Genomic DNA, 22,785 nt, shown 5'->3' with positions numbered 1-22,785 from the left:
AGAAGCAATGGTCTCAAGTTGCAGCAGGGGAGATTTAGGTTGGATATTAGGAAACACTATTTCATTAGGAGGGTGGTGAAGCACTGGAATGGGTTACTGAGGGAGGTGTTGGAATCTCCATCCTCAGAGGTTTTTAAGACCCGGCTTGACAAAGCCGTGGCTGGGATGATTTCGTTCGGATTCGTCCTGCTTTGAGCCGGGGGTTGGACTAGGTGACCTCCTGAGGTCTCTTCTAACCCTAATCCTCTATGATTCTATGTCATAAGGCCTAATTAATTAATGTTTCTTTATGAGCTTTGAGATCTGTGAACGAACTGCACTGTACAAGTGCACTGAAGTGTTGTTTACCTGAGTTTTTGTCAGTGTTCTTAACTTTAAATCCCCTTACTTTGAACGTTCTGTTCTCCCAGTGAAAGACGGTAATGAATAAGAATGTTCTCTAAAGTTATGCAGGAGTGTTGCTGTACTTCTGTGATCTCAGACTGAAATAAAGTGCATCCAGGCTGGCATTCATTTCCTAGTTTAGGGACACAGTTAAAACACCATAAAGCCAAAATAGTTCTGCCCCACAGTTCTTGAATTCAAAGATTTCCCTGAAAAGGTGCCAAACATGATGGCTTGTCACAGACTCTTTGTCCTGGCTTGACATTTCATTGCTATCAGATGTTGTCTTACATTCTATTCTGAACCTGCCGAATGACTGACCCTAGAATTTAATGCCACACCTTCTTCTCTTTTCTCTTTCTGAATGACATCTTTTCTGCTCCGGCTCCAAAGAACTGGAGGATACTGCAGCATCCTCAGGTACATACATACAGAAGGCTGAGCTGGAGCCTGTGTGGGACTTAAAAAGGACTTCCAGTTGGTGGTAGCCTGAGGAACTTCCTTTCACTCCAATGTTGCTCCGAAACTAAATTGTCTCCAGAATTCGGAACCATCAGGTTTGCTAAGGTATGTGATTTTTGCCTTTGTTTGCATTCCTATATGTTTTCTGAACATCTGCTTATGGCACTTGTAACTATGGTTCTGCATATTTACGTGTAGGTAAATGCAGCCCACAAACTGCCTCAGTGAATGCCTGTACTCCTTGATTCAGAGAATACTTTGCAAGGTTAAGGTGCTTTTAAAGTCACTGTGTGAATGAAGTACATTTTGAAAACCACTAATATCTGAAGATTAGAAGGTCGGGGGAGGGGGGGGGAAGCCAAATATAAAAAACAAAGAAAAGAGGGATCATTTCTCCAAAAGCCATACTCTTCTTTGTCACTTGTATTTCAACATTGTTGGCCTAGGATGAAATTTACTATACTGGTTTGTTACGTGATAGTCCCTTGGATAGGAGGCTCATGTATTTGTTGTGTGCAGATTCTGATGTTGGAGCAGAAACTCACCTGGCATAGAGCAAACCGTCCAGAGTCGCAGGTGTAGGGAAACACTTAGAAGAACACAATCTATGACAACCCGTCTCCTTTTGTGTAATTCAAGTTATTTCCAGGAAGGAAATTGGGTTTATTTATTTATATTTTTGGATCATCAATTGAAAAGTTTTATTTAAAAAGCTTTGGAAGTGTGAATGCAAAACCTTAGTTCCTAGGTCTACATGGTTTTGTATCAAATGATAAAGTCGTAAAAAATACACGTGTTTTATTCTCATTAATATCTGAACAAGAGAGAGACTTCCTACACACACTGCAGTAGCATTACAGTGTTCAAGCTTAATGTAGGAGTGTTGAAAAATCCAAACAGAAATTAGATTTTCATATATTTTTAAAGCCTCCAAGAGTTCTCTTACATTAATTCTTTTGGTGTGATCAGACTAATCCCACTTGTTCTGTAAATAGTGAAATTCAGATACCTCACTGGAGTTCCATTTGTAACATTTGCATACAGATTACATTCAGTTTTGGAATGGCTGCAGTATAGAAATATGTCTACAAGACTAGCACGATTTCAAACCATCTATGCCCACACTATAGTCTGTATAGATCATAGTTTGCTCGCTGGACTTGACCATTGGCCTGGCAATAGACATACAGATCACAAGAGTGGGTTCCACATAAGACAGTGACTGGTTCAGAGCTGCAGGTAACTCCTCTTCTATCTTCAGTGCAGCGAGAAGGAGAAAGGATTGATGAGGGAAATGAAAGACAATCCCTTCGCTCCCAGGGCCCAGGGTAGGGAGAAAGGAATGAGAGAGAAATTATGGGGCAGAATGGAATTGCCCCAGTTCTAATGTGACATTGTTTGTGTTACTGTGATGTTGTTGCCCCCAATGCATGGTGAGGCTGAATTATAACAGCAGGGCTAAGTCCCAAGACCAATATGAGCAGCCAATGCCAGGGCATGACTACACATGTATTTTGCAGTTCTCTGCACTGCCGTTCACTGATGCATTGTTCTCTGATTCCTCAAGCATCTGTACTGATACAGTCAAATGCAGTGCTCCACATACCATGCAGGACTGTCTGCACTGTTTACAAACAAACTCCCATGGAAATTCCTGCCATTCAGTAGTAAGTATTGCAAGCTTTTTAATCTGTCTAAATAGTGCCCGGTCATAATGACAGGAGTCGCTGCTAACCTTGTGAGTACATTGTCTGGAGACGAAGGCTAAAGGTGGAGTATTTTGCAATCAAGGGAACGCTTTCAATCCTAAAGGGAAATATTTTACACAGCTGTAGCCTGGAAATCAAATCAATTTGTTTTATTGCACGTTTCTCTTTTATATTTGTAAGCGAAAGCATGTAAATCTTCGGGTGTGTATTTTGCTGACTGCTCTGCCATGGGAAAGCTCAAGGCACCGGAGGATGGGCAGTGATCTATCGCCAGGCTTTGAGGACCATTATCTGATTTTCATGCAGAAAAGGAAACAAACAGACAAATACCCTGCAACCCTAGTGAAGTGTTATAACGCACTGGCTGCTGCCTTTCTAGCTTTGATCCAGGATCTGTGCAATAGCATTAAATGGCCTTGTGGTCTGTTATGACAGTTTACTAGCCCATGCCCAAGAGCTATCCACCTGCCCATTATCATCTTGTTAATGATGCCTATCCAAAAAGCTTATTCACCCCGGCCATGAGCACAAGTAGAATTTTGCAAGGCCAACAAGAGGTTGCCCGAAATGAATCATTTTGCCCGCTCTGACTGGAGTATGACGCTGGTGCAGAATTGGTGGAACTTCCTGGGGTCTGCTGGATAGGCGTAAGAACTTTCCTAAGAAAGTGTTTCCCCTCTGCAGCTTTATTCTGCATTTGCCCTAGGAACTGCTTGTTCCCATTTCAGTGTTGCCAACCTCAAGCATTCCAAAATCATGAGTGAGGTCCCAAAATAATAGGAGATTTTTCAAAAGGATCATCTGGGGGTGCTTTTTATTTGCCTTCAGGCTTCTGAGCTTTTAGACTGCACTTGGGTCACCTTTTAAACTTTTCTCTGCAGTCGTGAGAGCTGGAAACTTTATTTGAAAACAAAAGCAGAGATTTACAGGGAACCACAAGAATCTGGGGGCTGGAGTTTTAAGGAAAACCCCACGTATTGTGAGACTCATGCTAAAATCATGAGAATTGGCAGTGCTGCTATTTTACATCCAATCCATCCATTCCAGGCACTTATATGCCCCCCCCCATACCGTAGTCTCTGAGTACCTCACAATCTTTAACCTAACCTAGCAACATCCTCGGGAGGTAGGGAAGTGCTGTTGTCCCCCTTTTAGAGATGGGAAACTGAGGCCCAGAAGCTTGTCTGAGGTCACACCGGACATTTGTGACAGAGACGGGAATTGAGCCTGGGTCTCCTTAGTCCCAGGCTCCCACTCTAATCACTGTACCATCTTTCCTTTCTGTACCCTTCCTTATACCGCTGTATAAATTCCCTGAGCAGCAGTGAAAGGATCATCGGGTAAGGGATTACAATGCCCCTGTGAGACTGCTGTAGAAGCAAAGGAATGCACAGGTGAGAAACAAGTCTGGCTGCAAGGTCCTCCCTCACCTTTGGTTCCTCCCATAACCCAAAGCAGCTGTTGGCTGCATTTGTGCCTTTCTGGAATAAAAACTACAGCAGAATCAGGGAATTGTCTTTCTCATACCTCAGTTCCCCATGGAACTGAAGCTACAGCTCTCAGGTTACAACCATAGCCAGCCCCAAGTCCTGAGTATTTCACCACTTGCTCTGTAACTCTAGTGGAGATGACACCATATGTCTGAATAACGCTTAGCTGAAGACATTCATCTTTGCAACACGCTGTTGCTTGCTCATGTGTGACAGACTGGTTTCATTTTAACAACACTTATGTAATTGTGCTGCGGATGATCTTGCGTACGGAATTTTTTAAAACTGATCTACGGATAACGCACACACTAATATTTTGTCTTCAAATTGCTTGTTGTTAGATTGGTAGGGATTATATAACCCTTTAAAAAAATCTCTTTTCTGCCGAAGAAGTGCATTTAATTAATACATAGGAAATTGTTTTTTTAAGTGCCCATTAAATGTAGTTATTAAATTTTATCTTGCAAGTATAAGTGAAATAATCTGTGTTCATTTGATGTGTTTTATAGCTCGTATAGCAGTTAATTGTCTTTGGAACATTGATTCTTGGACATGTTCCCCTTTTTCAGGTGAAGTCATTATCGGAGTTTAACCTTCGCTTATATGCTGGATAAAAATCGGTCTTTAAAATTTTTTTAATCAGTTTTTTTTAATTTAAATACAGGTTTATTTTTAAAAATACACCTTTTGAAAATTTAATTTGAAATTGTGACAGCCTACATTGAGATTTAAATTTACTAAGATATATTAAAATCATTTACACGAAAGGAAAAGAATAACATTAAGCAGTACGATGTTTGCTGCTGAAGTTTTAAAGACAGTTAAATCACTGAACTGGTGGCAGTCACCGGCTAAACACCTCTAACCATGTTTGTTTACGTGCTAAACCAGATTGTGACACCAGTAGCCTCTAATGCACATGCAGAAAGAATATTTTCTTCATTTCAGTTTATTCAACTAGTTCAATATAAGTCAGGGCAGTACCAGTTTAAACCACCTCAGATTTCCAAAACAATAGCAAAGGCATTTTGAGTGAATGCTTTCCTACAATTGCTGATCAGATTTTAGCACTTCAAAGACTTTGTTCTAGGGAAGTAGGCCTATATACAGTATCTTTTCCTGTGTGTGTATCTCGCGAATAAAGGCATGCAGCATTTTTATACAAGTAAAAATATTCACGTGAATCTTTTCAAGCACTTTTCTGGACATAGTTTTCTAGGGTGTGGAAATAGGATGGCTTTTATATGCTTTGGCTTTTATTAATATTCTTTGTATATTCTTGGAAGATCAGCAGCCTTGCTGCTAACATATCAAGTCTTCCAATGGCACTATTGTTGCAGCCCTGTTCACCCAACCTGTCCTCATGGGGCTTTCTCTGACTCTGTTCCACTGGTGTATATTGAAGCACATTCTCTAATAACAAATATTTCAGTTGAGTGAGAGAGGATATCATCGGTGGAACTAAGATGAATTTATAAGGAATTCTAAACCTAACATGGACCTTGAAAGAAATTTATCAAGAAACAAATGATATCTTGATGGCGGTCGTATAGTCCTTTGACCTATACTTGAAAATACCATAAAGCATACTCTGTTCTTGGTACATGGTGTTGGTTACACTGTAAGACAAATAATATATAACAAGGTCAGGGGCCCATTGTACACAGAAGAGACAATCCCGGCCCCGGAGAGCTTACATACGAAGTAGACAGGACAGTAAAGGCATGGACGGGAAGACAGAGGTTAGTTGGCTTGCCCCAGGTCAGAGGGCAGAACAGTGACTCTCACAGGAATAGATCTGAGGTTGTCCCCTGACTGCAGTCCAGTGTTCTCTCTTCAGGACCTCATGGCTTGCAGATGCTGCGTTGCTTCAGAAAATATAATGAGGCCAGAGTTTATTTTCTCCTAGATGACATGTTTTACGTTACTTTACAATGAGTTGAAAATCTGGTTTTAATTACTTTGAATCCTAGCAGTGGAGAAGCTTGACGACTTTCTTACAAATTGCAAATACTGAGTTAAAAAAAAAATGAAGGAAAGTTCCTTTCCTGTGAATGATGTGCCAGTTCTTTCCACCACCTCAGCTCCTTGTTCTCTGAATGAGCCTCTGAGTAGAGACGAAGACAAATGCTCCCTTTTTTTACAGTGGGCCCATAGGCATTTCGGAAACTACCTGGCTCGACTAACTCCCAATCTGCTTTCAGCCTTTGGCCATCTGCCTCCCCAACCTGTATCCTGGCTTGCTTGTTAATCTCTGCCATGTGTTGTGTCTTGTCTTTTAGATGGTAGGCTCATTGATGCAGGGACTGTCATGAATTGTGTGTTTTTACAGCACTTTGCACTCTGGGGTGAATGTATTCTATTGCCTAACCTGCAGCTAGATGTTAAATAATACTAATAATTGATAGTGTGATGCTTCACACTCTACTGCAAACTCCTGCTTGGAAACACATTCAGTGAGAGTCTAAGTGGTGGCTCACAGTTCAGAGCATGGCAAAGAGGAGGGCAGCCAATATTCAGAGTGGAAAATTAATTATGCTCTGCCATCCTCCTGCCCTGTGCTCAAGCCAGTTCTGTTGTCCAAGTTCTCTGTCCTGTGTTCCAGAAACAGATGAGAATATTGTGGATTCATTCCTGAAACAATGGGAATTTTGCCTGAGCAGGCCCTGAGGGAGAACTTCAGGAGCAGGACTGGGGTTGGTCATTCAGGACGTTTGAGTACACTTTCTGCTGCATCTGCAGCTGTAGCAATGTCTAGATTACCCTTAAATCGGGCAGCTGTGTCCACTTCACTATACATCATAGACTTTACTGTGTGTAGACATAGGCTTATGCTGGTGGAGCACAGTCACACCTCTGCAATGATTGCTCAGAGGAGCGGAATTCCCATATTCACAAGGACAACTCGGAGGCTGCTGCCCCTTAAGAAGACACAGTTTGCACTCCTCTCCCTCACTGGTCGTTTCCATTGCTTCATTAGTCTGCCTCCTCTCTGCCCTCTTCAATAGCAATTGCCTCCCTTCTGCTCAAGGGAATACAAGGATTGCAGCTGTGTCTGGCTTTTGCTCCTTGCACTCTTCCCCAAATTGCAGGTCCAGTATGGTCCTTAATAGACATGAACCTCAAGATGCAAAGGTCAGGAGTGTTTGGAACTGGGGTATTTGCATGGGTGTCTCTCTCTCTCTCTCTCTCTCTTTTTGTTTTGTGTTTTGTATTACCTAGTGGTCAAAAAAAAAAGTTACATAGCTGAAGGATACAAGCTCTCAAAATCCTCCCCTTTCTCCCTCTTTTTTCCCCCTCTGTGGTCTCCCTTTTCTGTCCAGTCTTCTTTATTGTCAGTCGGTCAATAAATAACAGGGCAAAGTTGCACTTTGGGCTTCTCCACCGAAAAATATAAACAAAATGGGCCATTGATGCTACATTATGGCTTTTGCTATCTTAGTAGTTCAAGATCCTTTCCATTTAAACAGGGAGAACCCTCTGCAGTTTGAAATCTGAAAACCTGAATTAAATTCCATGTTTTCCATTTGCACTCTGAGCTCAGAGTGAATAGTCCTTGTGTTCCATCATTTTTTTAAGACTGCTACAAAAACTTCAAGAACCTGTTGGAAAAGCATTCCCAAGGGGCTGCTTAAATGGCCAGAGTCAAGGCTAAAGGACTATACCAGTTTCAGCAGTTCAGGACTCAGGCCTGCACATTAGGCTGTTCTTTTTTTCCACAGCTGCCTACTTGATGCTTGTGCATAGGAAGGGCATTGAGAACTGTCCTATTTGTTTTGATGCAAGAACAGAGTCGGCCAGAAATAGAGCAGAGCGAGGGGGAAGAACATGCCCACATGCATCAGCTACCGCAGACCAACCCAGTGATCTCCTTAGTTGGGGGTGGATCACCCAAAGTTGTTGACCTAAGTATGGATATCCAGTGACTAGCATGGGAATGACTATGCTAACATCCCTGCTAAACATCGATACATGCCCAGTCTGAGAATATCTGATTTGAGGTCTTTCTAGAAGTCTGAGCACATTCAGTCTTAAGGCATGTCTACGCTACAGACTGCTGCCAGCATAGCTCTATGGTTAGGGGTATGAAGAGGTGTGGTCCTTGCCTGACAGAGCTGTACTGGCAGAAGCCCCTAGTGTAGATGCAATTATATTGGCAACACTACACTTTTACTGGAAGAGTTTGCTTCACTTGTGGAGCATGTGGGGCATTAGTCTGTCGGTTCAAAGCACTGCTTTGCTGATGTATCTGGGTCCACACTTGGCATGCTTTCCAGTATAGTATACAGGTATAGCTATACCAGTGAAGTACCTTAGTGTAGACCTGCCTTCAGCTGAAGTCTTACACAGGTAACTAAAATGCTATGCCTTCTTTCCAACCAACGGGACTCCAGAATACTTACTGTATGTACAGTTGACAGTACCTTTACAATGTTGTTGCCCTCGTCCATGGTGTATGGCTCCACCACTTCCGCTGCAACTCTGCTCTCCTGCAACTCTGTAGAAGACAGTGCAGTAGGATTGGTAGCCATCCACGTCGGACAAGTAGCTTGGCTGGGGGTTCTGGGAACGTCTTCCCTGCCTGGCTCCTAGCAACCTCCAGGGCATGGTGCATGGCTTCCGCTGCAACTCTGCTCTCCTGCGAGCTGGAGGCTTCTGCCTCAGGCTGCTCTCCCAGCTGGCAGCACCGCATGGTCACGCCTACCCCTTGCTCCCATGGCTCATGAAGCCTGGACAGTAATAAGGAGCAGTTCAACTGTAGGCTGAGCAAGTGCAGAATGGTGATAGAATGTGCATTTGGATGTTTAAAAGCTCACTGGCGCTGTTGGTCAGACTGCAGCGCAACCAACATTCCCATTGTTATTGCTGCTTGCTGTGTGCGCCATAATATCTGTGAGAGTAAGGGGGAGACATTTATGGCAGGGTGGGAGGTTGAGGCAAATCGCCTGGCGTCCGATTTTGAGCAGCCAGACACCACGGTGATTAGAAGAGCACGGCAGGGCACGCTGCGCATCAGAAAGGCTTTGAAAACCAGTTTCATGACTGGCCAGGCTTCGGTGTGACAGTTGTGTGTTTCTCCTTGATGCAAACCCACTCCCTTTCTTGATTTTAATTCCCTGTAAGCCAACCACCCTCCCCCCTTTGAAATAAAGTAACTATTGTTTTGAAACCATGCATTCTTTCTTTATCAATTTAAAAAAATGAGATAACGGACAAGGTAGCCTGGGTGGGATGGGGGAGGAGGGAAGGAAAAGGCCACATTGCTTATTGTAGCCACACTAAAAATCAAACTGTTTGAATGACAGCCTTCTGTTGCTTGGGCCATCCTCTGGAGTGGAGTGGCTGGGTGTCTGGAGCGCTGCGACCCCCCACCCCACGCGTTCTTGGGCGTCTGGGTGAGGAGGCTATGGAACATGGGCAGGAGGGTAGGCGGTTATACAGTGGATGCAGCGGGGGTCTGGGCTCCTGTTGGCTTTCCTGCAGCTCCAACAGACGCTTCATCATGTCCGTTTGCTCCCTCATTAGCCTCAGCATCGTGTCCTCCCTCCACTCTTCGTGCTCACTTAATTCTTTTCTGGCCTCTGCCACTGAATGCCTCTATGCATTAAGTTGTGCCCTGTCAGTGCGGGAGGACTGCATGAGCTCAGAAAACATGTCATTGCGAGTGCGTTTTTTTTGCCTTCTAATCTGCGATAACCTCAGGGATGGAGATGATATGGGGAGCGTAGAAACATTCTACGCTCTATGATTCTGGGGGGACTGCACGGTCACCTGTGCTGCTGAGTTCGCCACGCTGACCAAACAGGAAATGAAATTCAGAAGTTCCCAGGCTTTTCCTGTGTACCTGTCTAGTGCATCGGAGTTCAAAGTCATTGCTTTGTGAGCGGTCACAGAGCGGTCACAATGGAGCACTCTGGGATAGCTCCTGGAGGCCAGTACCGTTGATTTGCATCCACACAACCCCAAATTTGACCCAGCAAGGTTGATTTTAGCGCTACTCCCCTCGTCAGGGAGGAGTACAGAAGTCTATTTTAAGAGCCCTTTAGGTCGATGGAATGAGGTTGGTTGTGTGGACGCAGTCATTTTTAAATCGACCTAATGCGGCTAAATTTGACCTAACCCCATAGTGTAGACCAGGGCTAAGACTCACCAGCTGGCATCCATTAGCATCTTTCAGCATAACACCACCACCAGTATAACACACATGCAAACCAACAGTAATATGATCTCTGCGCTATTCAAAAGGAAACCACATCAAGAAACCTAAAGAGTGCTGTTTGAAAGTGAAATTTTACAATTAAGGTGGGTCCATCACATAGGAGTCTGTAAAAACATTGTCCTCCCAAGTGTAGCTTCGTGTGGTGCTTTGCTTTATGATGGTGCCTTTATTATTAGCTGGCACCTCATAAGCCGATGAGTTATGGGGGGTCTTATGAAGCTGTTCACATTTGAGAGTTAATGAGAAAACTCCCATTAGGATGACATGCCATTTGTTTCATAATGAGCCACAAAAGCTAGCCAGTGACGAGAAAAAAATAATTAAAATGCTTGACAGACACCATATAGACTGAAATTTAATTACATAAATGAACAGTTGTATCCCAGAATGAACTCACTGTTTTAACGATAACAAAAATAATTGCTGAAAGCTTTAACTCTTTTTATAGTCTAGATTCCAGCCGAACTCTCTAATTACCTGCCCTATTCTTGTGGTGTTAGTTGAGCTTTGGGGAATTGACACAGTGCATGCAGTCTATTTGAATGCCAAGGACATACTTTCTTTGGTAGTTATGCATTACGCATGGGAGAGCTTAGAGAAGTTTGGGTTTTGGAAAATCCTTGTAGCCGTTCAAAACTGACATCAAAGAATCTGAATGCTCTGAATGTTAATTTCTCAGACCCAGGATAGTCTAAGGCCCCATCCAAACAAACAGATATGCATGTGCTTCACTTTACACATTTGAGCAATTCCATTGACTTCAGAGCAAGCTGGAAAGGTGTCTGAAATGTGTAACAGAAACAGCCCTTCTGCAACTGTGGTGTAGGTCTGTGCTAAAGAGGCATGGAACCTTGTTTGCTATGTGGAGCCTCTTTTCACAGTAGAATGGACTTTGTGCCATTCAGTCCTTCAGCCCAGTGCATACGAAACAGCAGTACTACAATCCCCCTGAACTCTTTCTTACAATGGAAACAGTTACTGACTCAGAACTAACATATCCTGAATGAAACACTACAATAAATACTGAAGATGTTACTAAATGTGAAAGTACTCCAGCCCCAGCTGGGGTAAGTCAGCAGAGCTCCATTGACACCAGTCGGACTAGTCACGTGTTAAGTTGGAGTTACACTGATTTGCTCCGGGTGAGGATCTGGACCACAACTTGAGCTTCCTCCCTGAGCTCATCTGCTGCCCCCAACCTGCTGTTTGCTTGCATGGACTTCTTCCTAATACTTTGACCCGGATCCTGGTAATTGCCTTGTAGCATTGGGACCTATGTTTGGAAGCTCAGACCTGCTGTGCTTAGGTTAAGATGTCTAATAAGTTATTGCAAAGACATTTTACTCTTATGGGGAAAAAGCACAACCATACTGAAAAGAAATGGGAATGGTAGGGGGATTGTGTATGGCCACATGAAAAGCAAAATAAATGTTAAATAGCGAGCTATTTTCCTTGTTGATATAATTTTAATAGGAATGCTTACTTTTAAGTCTGTGGTTTGAAAAGAATGTGTCGAAAATAGCACAACCAAAAAGGCTGAATACCTGGTGATGGGTGGAAAGAGAAGTGACCTACTGTCTTTCATATTTGGGAGAAACAAAGGGTTTTGAAGCCAACAGCCCACTGCTGTCCCTTTGTGTAAAGCGCACCACAGAGCTTCCCTTGGAGCGCTGGGAAGGAAGCCAGTGGAAACCGCATTGCCTATTTCTCTATGATGGATGGCATGGAAGTGCATAGACAACAAAGCTTGGTAATTTTTTGTTCATTCCCCACTGGGAGCTCAGTCTGACTGAATTCACGGTTAGCATTGTGTGGCCGGAGTGTTGTAATTGTATGAGTTTCTTCTTGTCCAGTAACCTGGTTATAACGGGCTGTTTTCAGTTGTCTATTCCCTCTCTCCACATTTGGGCCAGGTGGATCAACATAGCTGCATTTACTTCAAGCTAATCAATTACAGTGGCTGTTAGCTTCAGGGGACCGGTGTCACTTTATCCAAGCGAGGATTTGGCCCATGATTCCTTTGCCGCTTCCTTTCCCCATTTTCTTTATTCCCAGCATTACTTTTCCTTCCAGTTTTAGTGTAGAATTATAAAGAATTATAGTCTTGCATCTAGTGTAATATAATAGGCGTGGACTGGAGGGAGCAATCTCATTTGTTTCTGTGCACTCAGGCTGTGTAATGATGAGACTGTAATCGACATGGATGGAAAAGCCACGAGCCCAAACATTAAGGAGAAGGATTGTAAGGGCAATAAAAACAACGCTGTAAAGCATGCCGTTGCGTTGGCAGACTTCTCGCCTTTATCAGGTCCTGGAGGCACTCAGCTTTTGGCCAGAGGCCTGGCAATGCCCCTGAGGTTCTGTGCGCTCTGTTAACATACTGGAATGAAATAAATATAAATTAAACACGTGACTTTGGCAATGCTCATGAACATTACAATATCAGTTTTTGTACTAGGGTAGGTATGAAAAATAATGCTGACTGCACAGCTCCATAACAGAGCTCAGAGGATGATACGTGACTGAGAACTGGTTTCTGAATGTTGGTTTATTGATGACTGAAGCAGGGCAATAATAATCTTTCTCTCTACAGCTCTGGTAGAACAGCGCTGGGCTTTGGTTCTGGTGCCTGCAGGCCTGATCCAAAGTGAAGGGACGCTTTCCTTGGACTTCAGTGGGTTTTGGAGGAGGTCCTATGTTAGCAGAAAGACACTAGCATGTTGGAAGTTAGAGAAAAGCAGCCAAAGTGATGAAGCTGCCGGAGAAACTGATTCATGAGGAAAGAGTAAGAGTGAAGTTTTTGTAGCAAATAACTAAGCAGTTGCCGTTGCTGGGCAGATGTTGAGCTGTGGCTATTGCTTTCTGTACAAAACGTGTTGGTTTCACTGTCATCTTGTCTCTCCCCCTCTGTCTGTTTGTTTGTTTGAACTTCTTACCTCTTGCCATAAACCAAGTTTGTAAGCTCTTTGGAGCAAGGACTGTCTTTTGACTTCATGTCTGTGCATAGCCCCGTGGGGTGTCTGGACACTGCGGGGACACGTATAAATAGTAATAATACGTGGTAACAGAGTGCGGATCTATGAAGAGCGTGGCTGTTGTTCAGGGAGTGGAATTATTTGGTGTGATACACAGATAGAACCATGGGATTAGAAGGGACCACAGGGTCATCTAGATAACTTCCTGCCAAGATGCAGGATTTGTTGTGTCTAAGCCCTCCAGGATAGACAGCTCCAGCCTCCTTTGGAAAACCTCCAGTGAAGGAGCTTCCATAGCCTCCCAAGGCGGATGTATAACTAGGAGTAGAAGGACAAAGTTAAGAAAGGAAAACTTGTCATTCCGATCTATTAGACAGTGAAATAGTCCAAAGGAAGTGATGGGAGCCCAGTCATTCGGTACCATACCACACAACCGTGACTCAAATTGGAACACGTCAGTCCATCTTTCATCTCTGCTCAGGAGACTCACAGGAATCGGAGGAGAGCAGGTGCTGCATGTCAGGATGAATTGGCAGAAGTGTCTGGGATAGTACAGGAGCCGCAGGTCGAAGAAGATGCATCGACTAAGTTGGAAAGGGGGACACTGGAACAGGCTTGGTCTTGCCAGTTGAGACTGAAGTACATTGTGTGGGTGCCAGCGTTGGAATAATGAGGAAAGCTGCAAATTAGAATTAGGGGGGATGGGCAGCGCTGTGTAGGAGGAATCTTGGCAATGAACCTAGGTGCACTACAGCTGACTCAAACTAGTGCCTCCATCTTCTTACTCTCAGGAGCCCTAAACATTTCCCTCACAAATGTTTCTTAAAGACAAGGTGTTTTTAAAAGGGTTGCTTGTCATTAGCACTAAGTTGCTTCTCTGCTAGCTTGCAGACAAAGTTAAAGGGGCGCTGGTTAGTCGTGCTCTCTTACTGCTTTCTGTCTGGGAAGAATTTCTAATTGTTAATGATTAATTCAAACATTCCTTGTCATGAGTACAGTGTGCATGGAGTGATAAATCTGTGATGGGTTAGAGGTTGAGGTTGCTCAGTGCTGACAATTAGTTTGAGCCACAGGCTTTGCTTTCATTGGCATTTTCACAGCATTAACCCAGACCTTGCCAATTAAAATCCAGACACATTCTGATGAGGGACATCTCCCTCTAATGATAATTGTAATAATATCACTTTTATTCATTTAAGACCTGTCAGGCAGGCCATGCTTCCTGGAAGATGACTGCCTGGGTTTCGCATTGCCTAAGTGTCTGGGAGGCTGCTTTGAGTTTCTAAGGTGACATTTTGCCAAGCATCAAAAGTATCTAAAATCAAGTCAGTCTGTAGCTACCCATCTTTAAATATTCACCAGCTTCAATTAATGCAATTTGCCTGTAACTCGAGGCTACTTGAAGCTGGTTTTCAAGTTCTGGAGCTAATAAGCTTTTGATAGTTGTCTAAAGACCATGATGTGGGTTTGTTTTATCTATTATTTGGGTTTCTGTGGTTCTCAACATCATAGCATTTGAGCACCTCATAAACGTGAATCAATTTATGCTCACTACCCCCTCTTGTGAGGTAGGTATTTTTAGCTGCATTTTATTGGGGGCGGGGAGGGAGAGAGGGGAACCGAGGCACAGATTGGTTAAGTAACTTTCCCAGTGTCACACAGGAGGTCTGTAGCAGAGCCAAAACCCAGATCTCTTGACTCATTCTAGTGCATGAACCACAAGACCATTCATGTATATGCATGGATCTAAATGTTGTTATATTTTGAATCTGTCCTGGAGACGGAGTTGAGGTAAAAATTAGATTATTTGATCTCATTTGAAAACCCTTTGATTTGCTAACATTACATACAGAATAAAAAAGTGGCAGTCATGTGTACGATTTCCACTGGGAAAATACTTTTCAATTCCCGATGGTAGAATGTTAATGAGCTAAGTCCATGAGTAAACACTAGAACATGGGGAGCTACCATTCAGGCAAAGATTCTGGATAAGTCAAAGACTACGTGATAGCCCCTACCTAATACTAGGCTACGCAGTTAGAGGTCTACACCTCTGCCTCGGAGCCCTGGGCATGGATTTTTAAAGAGGAGGAGGAAACATGGAGTTAAAAGCAGAGCTGAACTGATTGAGGGCCAAAAATGGTCCACTGAGCCATCACCTGTCTTAAAAATAGAGTAATATCCACGTATTTGGATTGTAAATTCCTTGGGGCAGGGGCCATCTTTTTATTCTGTGTTTTTACAGCGTTTATTACAATACAGCCCTGACCTTACTGGGGGTGGGGCGGCTTAGGTGCTACTGTAATAATAATAATAATAATAATTAATAATAATAGTAACAAAGTTGCATTATTCCTATAGCAGCAAGAGTAATGGCCCCGCCATTAGTACTTCTGAAGCAGGGACACAAAATGTGCAGTGAGCAGGAAAGCCAGACACAATATATTGCAGATGGAGAGAGTTCAGGAATAATAATTGAGAAGTAAATGGACTTGTGCCTCTCTTGACTGTATTTTGAAAGTTCATGGTTATCCTTTTTGGTGAAGACAAATAATGCAAATTCTTACTACCTGTGTTCCCCCACCCCCTTTCCACCAGGGAACTACCAAGCAGATAGTCTGAATTCCAGTGGATGCAGAAATGACATGGAAAACATTACAGCTTGAATGTTGTAAATATTACCATTTTTTCCAGCAAGACTTTTAGTCGTTGAGCTGTGTATTTACATCTCTTGTTGCTTTTGTTATAGGAGAACATTTATCAGCATTAGGAGTGATCAACAGAACCTGACCGACTCTGGTCCGTTAAATATGCTTGATTTGAGACTTACAGATGTAAAGGTATTTGAATTGTGAGAGGTGATTTAAGGGCAAAGAGGAGCCATTTCTATGTCACAGTTTTTTCACCTTTTGGACCTGTTCATGGAAAATCTGGGGAACGGCACATTTGAACATGAAGTTGCATTTTGCAATTTATTGTGCATTCCACGGTCTAGGAACTGACTTTTTTTAAACCTTGCAATTTATTGTTTTATATTGAAAAAGGAGCACAATTATTTAGACATTTGGATAAAACAAAGTCTAACAGCTGGTGGCAAAGATGCTACATGCAGGATAGGCTTTCCATAAACCTGAATCCAAACAGCACAGTCTTTTGGCCTTCTTTAAGGAAATACAGCAGAGGAGAGGGCACAAGGGAAAAATTGCATGAACAATTTAAAAACAATAGTAAACATCCAAAATTGAGTATTTCGAGAAGAACGAATTCCAGCCAGCGATGCATGTATTCATAGCATTCCTGGCACTCAAATGTCAAGTGCTCAACAACATCTTTTGTTATGCAAACAAAGTAATTTTGAAGAACTTTCCTTAAAAACCTCTGTGAAGAGAATTGTGGGTTTCATGTTAGATAATATGCAGTATAAGCCCCCATGTTCCTATAGGACCCCATATGAAGCCCATTGGAGTCAATGGAAAGAGTGCATGCATCAACACTCATGGAATGGGCACGTAAACCAGAGTGTCCTGAGTGGCTGAGAAAGAGTCCAGTTGCTTTATTCTCCTTCAGTCAGGAAACACTGCAGCTAGGATGGGGTGGAGGTGAATGGGGCTAGGAAGTGCTCTGAACCCACACCCATTTCCAAGGATTGTGTGCAGCCCTTTGCTTCTTACTCCTCAAGTTCATAGCTGACTCCTTGGCCATGGTGTGGTTAGTTCCCTGGCAGCAGAGGTGGTCGTGGAATCTTCTCTGACAGAGAATGCAGAACACGGAGACGGAGGGTTCAAATGGTGCTGTTCATCATTAACTTTCACCCCGTGTCCACAGGAGTGAATCAGGCCACACATCAAAAGCATGCGAGCAAGGGGGCAGCGTTACCATTGCGAGTTCAGTCTTTGCTTTACTTTCACTTCTCTTGACTTTTGAGTGTTTAAATCAGTAAACAAATATTTGGTAATGAAATGTAAATGTCATATAGACGTAAGTTTTGCAGGAATGGTGTAGCCATAAGTAAGTTACTGCAGCAACCACAAACAAGTGCCAATGAAACCTTCATGCCATGTGAAGTGACTTGCCCAAGGCTATATGGATGTTTGTGGCAGAGTCAGGAATTGAACCTAGGACCCCTGAGTCTTAATTCATTGCCTTGAGATGCAGGAAGGACCATTCTTCTTCATCCACATGTTTTAGCAGAAGGCAGTAAGAGCAAGGGATGGATGCTCTGAACGTTACCGTAGGTCACTATTACTTAGGTGCCCAAATATTAATTTAGTTGCCTAATGTTAGGCATCCAGGCCAAACACTGGCCCTAAATTACACATACAATAGTATATTGTCAGCATATTATTAACAACGGTTTCCATTGCAGTAGCACTTCAGGGCCACAATCAGGCTGAACCTCATTGTGCTATAGAAACATACTTGTCAGTCCTTGCCCCAAGGAGTCTTCAGTCTAAACGATAAGACATAATAGGTGAATGAGACAAACAAGTGAGCTCAAGTGGGTGGCAGGGGAGACGCAGGAAGAAATATTTGGATGTACAGAAGCTAGTGCATAATAGGGTGTGTGCAATTATTAGTTATTCAAGTAGCAGAAATCACAACTTACATGCATTTATACATAGGAATAGCAGCTTGGTAGAACAATGATTTTCAGGGAAAGTTTTTCCACATTCTCATGTATATGCCAAATCCTTAAAACCACAAAATATAAACCAGTTATAATAAGGATTCTTAGCGCTGTGTGTGGAAGATTGTAGGGCCCTGCAAACCAACTCTAAACAGAGGCAACACGGTTTTGAGCAGGCAGGACTGAGAGTGAACGTTGGTAAGACTGAGACTATGTGACTGAGGGAAGCCTCCCACAAAGGTTATTACAGGCAGAATGGCTTAGAAAAGTGAAAAAAATTAAATATCTAGAATTAGTGGTTGCTCATAGTGTGCCCTGCTGAGCGATGCCTGGCAGAGCTGCTTGGTGCAAATGGCAGGAGCTGACCCCAGTTCTCTGTGATAAAAAGATGCCAATAAAGTTAAAAGGCAGAGAATATAAAACTGTTTAACTCAGTGCATCCTGATGTACAGAACAGCGGGTTAGGCAGCCACGGGAAAGGAAATCTGTATGCTCTCCACCATAGAAATGAAGTTGTTGAGATGGCAAATGATTGGACGCTCTACGATGGGAAACAGAAAGAGATTAGGAGGGACCTAATGTGTATTGCTCCAATTGAATACAAGGCTAGGTAGGCTACACTGGAATGGGCCTATCTAGTGGAGACCTGACAGTTATATGGGTAGGATGGCCCCAGCAATGCTTGTGGATGGAAGACAACCAACGGGGAGGCCAAAGACTCGGTACATGAACAGGATATCAGCAAACCGTAGACATCAATTTGTGTGACAGCTAGGCATACGCTCACTAGTTTTGGAAGAAGGCTATAAAAATCACAAGCCCTGAATAAGGAAGTGACAAGAAAGAAGAAGATAGGGCGGGATTTCATGATCTCTTGAGATCCCTTCCAACCCTACATTTTTATGATTCTATCATAAGGATTCTAGAATCTAGATCAAAATGATGGTAATAATGTTCATGTCCATATGTAACCTTATCCTTGAGCTGCTGCTGTTGCTTGGATATGTATTCTATGTATCTCTCTGCTGAATAGATTTTATTCTACTAATGTGTGCAGAATGTTGGACACAGACCTCTCTTAGGTGGGTATACATATTTAATATACTGTAGTTCCAACAAATATTCCCCTCTATAAATATGCACAGTATGTTTTTAACCGTTGTTGTCGTCTTTTCATTTTATATATAGTAACCCTGTGCCCACTGATTTTAAGGTTTGTGTGAACTCTCTTTTTGTACCAATAGGTACCTGTATGTATTCACCTTCTTTCCCCAAGACCTGAGATTGTTTTCCACTGACCTGCCAGCTGAAATTTACCCTTCCTGGCATGAAGCCATAGCCAAGTGCCTTTCAGCGAACTCTCAGTAATAATCCTGAGCTGATTTCTGGGATGCAATTCACGGGTAGTCTTATCATATCAAAAGGCTTGATTTGCATTTCTTGCACGTCTCAGAATTGCCTGCCTCTGAGAATGCCGGAGGGGGAAAGTTAATGCAATTTGATAAAATAACTAACATGAGTCTATTTACAGTCTTGCAGCTTTTAGTGTGAGGGAATTTAAAGGCAGACACACAGCCGCCAGTAAATGTAAACTCGTATGTACTGTACTTAGGCTGTGCATGGAGAGACTTTTTTTTGTCCCAGGAATAAATATGAATATTTTATCTAAAGGTTGAATATTTGGAGGGCTGTGTCCTTTCATTTGTGGGTTTCCTTTATTTTGATTTCTTCTGTTCTCCTCAAAGTCTGTTTCTGTCCTCTCTATTTCTGTCCACAGTATTTATGTGTATGCATTTTATTTTATTTTCATTTTCATCTGACCCTGACAGCCACATGATTTCCTCTGTAAAATGGCATTCAGCAATCACGCCAGCATCATTTGTACAATCTGAAGCACTTTCCTCATGGTATTTTGAGCACGTTCATGCTGGAAATGCCACAAGAATGGCAGTGTTGCAGTATTTTCTGCTAATTTGTATTCAGCTGTTGGTATTTGCATGCAAAACCAAATGTGAATAAGGCCTCATGTTCATTTCCAATATAAGATCAGATATAAATACTATGATTGGGGCCAAGTGAATTGAGAACTGACTTTCATAGAAATCCCCAAAGGTGCATAGCACTTAAACGCTGATAAGGAATCTTTCAGTTTGTGTGTGTATCTCATGTGCAGCACACATTTGCCTTTAAAGAGTGTCGCGATTTCTTTGTTTAGTTTAGGTGATTTGACTGATGATGTTAGGTAGCTCTGAGCCTATCTCCTGCTTCTAGTCTAACTGATGTTTTATTTACTGTTTTTACAAGGACCTTTTTTCTACTTATTCATTGTACTGCAATGAGAACAGGAATAAAATGATCATCCTATGAAAACATATTGGGCAGAACTCTCAAATATATTACCATTCGTCACTCACATTTGAGCTTTTGGTCCCGCACATTTGCAGCCAGCAAATTCGCAAACATCTATCAATTTTTGCAGGTTCCTCACTGCCTGATGAGAGCTCCCTGCAGACTTTTACATAATCCCATTTCAGGTTTCATTTATATTTGTGACTACAGACCACGTGTCTCCGAAATTTACTTTCAAAGTCAAAGTGCAGGATTTGTAGAACAGGGTGGTGTTGCTTTTCCTTTCTATTTTTTCCTCTTTCTGTTGGATTTTTTTTTTTAGAAAGGTTTTTGATTTCTTTAGCTCAACATAGGAAAAACGAGCGTGGGTGTGTGCTTATTGATACGTACATCATCTATCTATCTGACATATATATATATATATATATATATATATAATATATATATAAAGTATAATGTGCTTTGAAAACTTGATTAGGTGACATTTAAATTTAGCAAAATCAACAATGGGGATTGTGTGGGGAAGCCGTAATGAATATAGTTGAAAGGGAGATCAGAGCTACTGCTCTTTCACCTTAACTGGCTTGTATGTCTGACCTTCTCTTCTTACTGACCTTGACCATTTCATGCTGTCGTCTTTGATTCCAGCTTCTCTTTATTATTTTTTTCCCCCTACTGTCTGCTAAGATTTACACTGCCTGTTAGGATCATCACACTGCAGTGTTTGAATCTTAATAGAAGCATCCTGGTAAAAGATTGCACTTACCTCTTCAAATTGATGTGTCTCTCTTAATGTATGATTTCCAAAAGAGAAGATCATTTTTAATTTTGGATCCTGGAAATTAGAAACCAACGTTCTTAAACACTGCTTTACCCAGGCAGAATGAAAACCTCAGTGGAATCTGAAGGATCAGTGCTTGCCTAGTACCTTAGTGGAAGTATAGTTATTATGCAGGCTATGTTAAAGGGCAGTTTCTTGTATTAACTGATCTGTGATAAAAATGGAGAGTGCCCTGCGTGTCTTGGTTTTTTTAAAGTCGATTTCCTTAGGGAGTTGTTAATGTTCAGGGCTTTTTACCTTGATATTTGGGACAACTATGTGACAGCACAAGTGCACCTATTAGTCTTCTGCTGGAAACTGACTTCAGCAGAGAGCTTGATAGATAATGGCCACACCCTCCAGCACTGGCTGGTATTAAATGCCAAAAGTATGCCTAAGTGCCTTATGTATAAAATAAAACACTGGTGTGCATAGAAATCTGTGTGGAAACACAGGAGAGGAAATGTCATGAACTCCTTGTTCCTTTCTCTTTAAGGCTGCTCTTGGAAGCCCTGTATTTTATGTTCGAACGATAGTGCCGGTTGTGATGTGGGAATCTAGAATGTATTTCACAGGAATGGGAGCCAAAGGGCATTCGCCTTGTATCTCAAAGGACGCTTTAGAACAAGGGACCAGCTCAGCTGAGGACAGAGGACCATTTCACCTTTGTCTGCTCAAGAAACCTGAGTCTCCCCTGCATTGCACCTTGGGTTGTCATTTACACCTGTGCCATGTGCATGTCAAACAGGGCAGGTTAGCTCCTCAGCTGTGCAGAGCTTATGTTCAGTGTGACGGAGAGAATGGTATAAATGAGCCTCCAACTCACCTTTCCTCTCCCCTGATCATGGAGCCTAAGGGGTAGTGATATAGAGATTGTTTCACCAAGTGAGGAGTGACAGGTATGCTGTTTGTACCCCTCCCCAAAACAATACACCTGCTCCCCACCTTGCCCTGCCCCAACACACCCCTTGTGTCCCACCGTGGCAGGCACTTTACAGAAACATGGTAAGAGACTATCCCTGATCCAAAGAGCTTTCTGTCTAAATAGACAAGACAAAATGTAGCTGAAAGGGAGTACGATTATCCCCATTTCACAGAGGAGGAACCGAGGTACTGGGAGATTAATGGTCAGTTTCTGCCCCCTCCCCCTCCCCCCATACTCTTACTGAATAGTTACCTTATTCTGTGAAAGGGTGGCAGAATCTGGCCCTATGTGGCTTGCCAGAGGTCACCTGGGGAATTTGTGGCAGAGCTTCATCTTGTTTAACTGTTGCAGAACACCATGCTTGGGAGAACACCATGAACATGACTGGCTCTGGTGACTAGTTACTGTGTAGGCAGTGCCTAAACTCCGGTAGTTATTCAGAGGAAAAAACGTTCAAATCAGTTATGCAGGCTCTGATCCTCACAGGTATGTAGGCTTCTAACTTCCCCTGATCTGCGTCTAAGTGTCCAAGTTATTTGCGGAGCACCGGTTGTAAGTATCTCTGACTAATCACGGAAGTGAAATTGCACCAAAGCAACAGTGATAGACAGGACGGATGGTTCAGTGGTGAGAGTTCTAGGCTGTGACTCAGAGACCTGGGTTCAGTTCCGTGCTCTGCTGCAGACTTCATGTGACCGTGGGCATGTCACTTAGTCTCTCTGTGCCTGAGTCCCCCATCTGTGCAATGGGAAGATAGCCCCGTGCAGGGCTGTGTGAGGATCAGGACGTTATAGATTGTGAAGAGCAGTAATGGGGGCCACACC

General features: G+C 42.8%; 1 protein-coding gene across 3 annotated transcripts in view; it reads left to right on the top strand.

Moving 5' to 3' along the window:
* The window catches only part of SGCD (sarcoglycan delta), a 499,695-nt gene that overhangs the window by 207,618 nt on the left and 269,292 nt on the right, over positions 1 to 22,785 (top strand). For all 3 annotated transcript variants that reach the window (XM_074960242.1, XM_074960241.1, XM_074960240.1), the window contains exon 2: positions 778 to 951. The gene's annotated coding sequence lies outside the window, so the exon portion shown is untranslated. The remainder of the gene's footprint in view (positions 1 to 777; positions 952 to 22,785) is intronic.

This window comes from Natator depressus, chromosome 8, assembly GCF_965152275.1.
Source record: "Natator depressus isolate rNatDep1 chromosome 8, rNatDep2.hap1, whole genome shotgun sequence".
Taxonomy (NCBI): Eukaryota; Metazoa; Chordata; order Testudines; family Cheloniidae; genus Natator; species Natator depressus.
The sequence above is the reverse complement of the archived record's forward strand: the minus strand, read 5'-3'. Positions and strand labels throughout refer to the sequence as shown.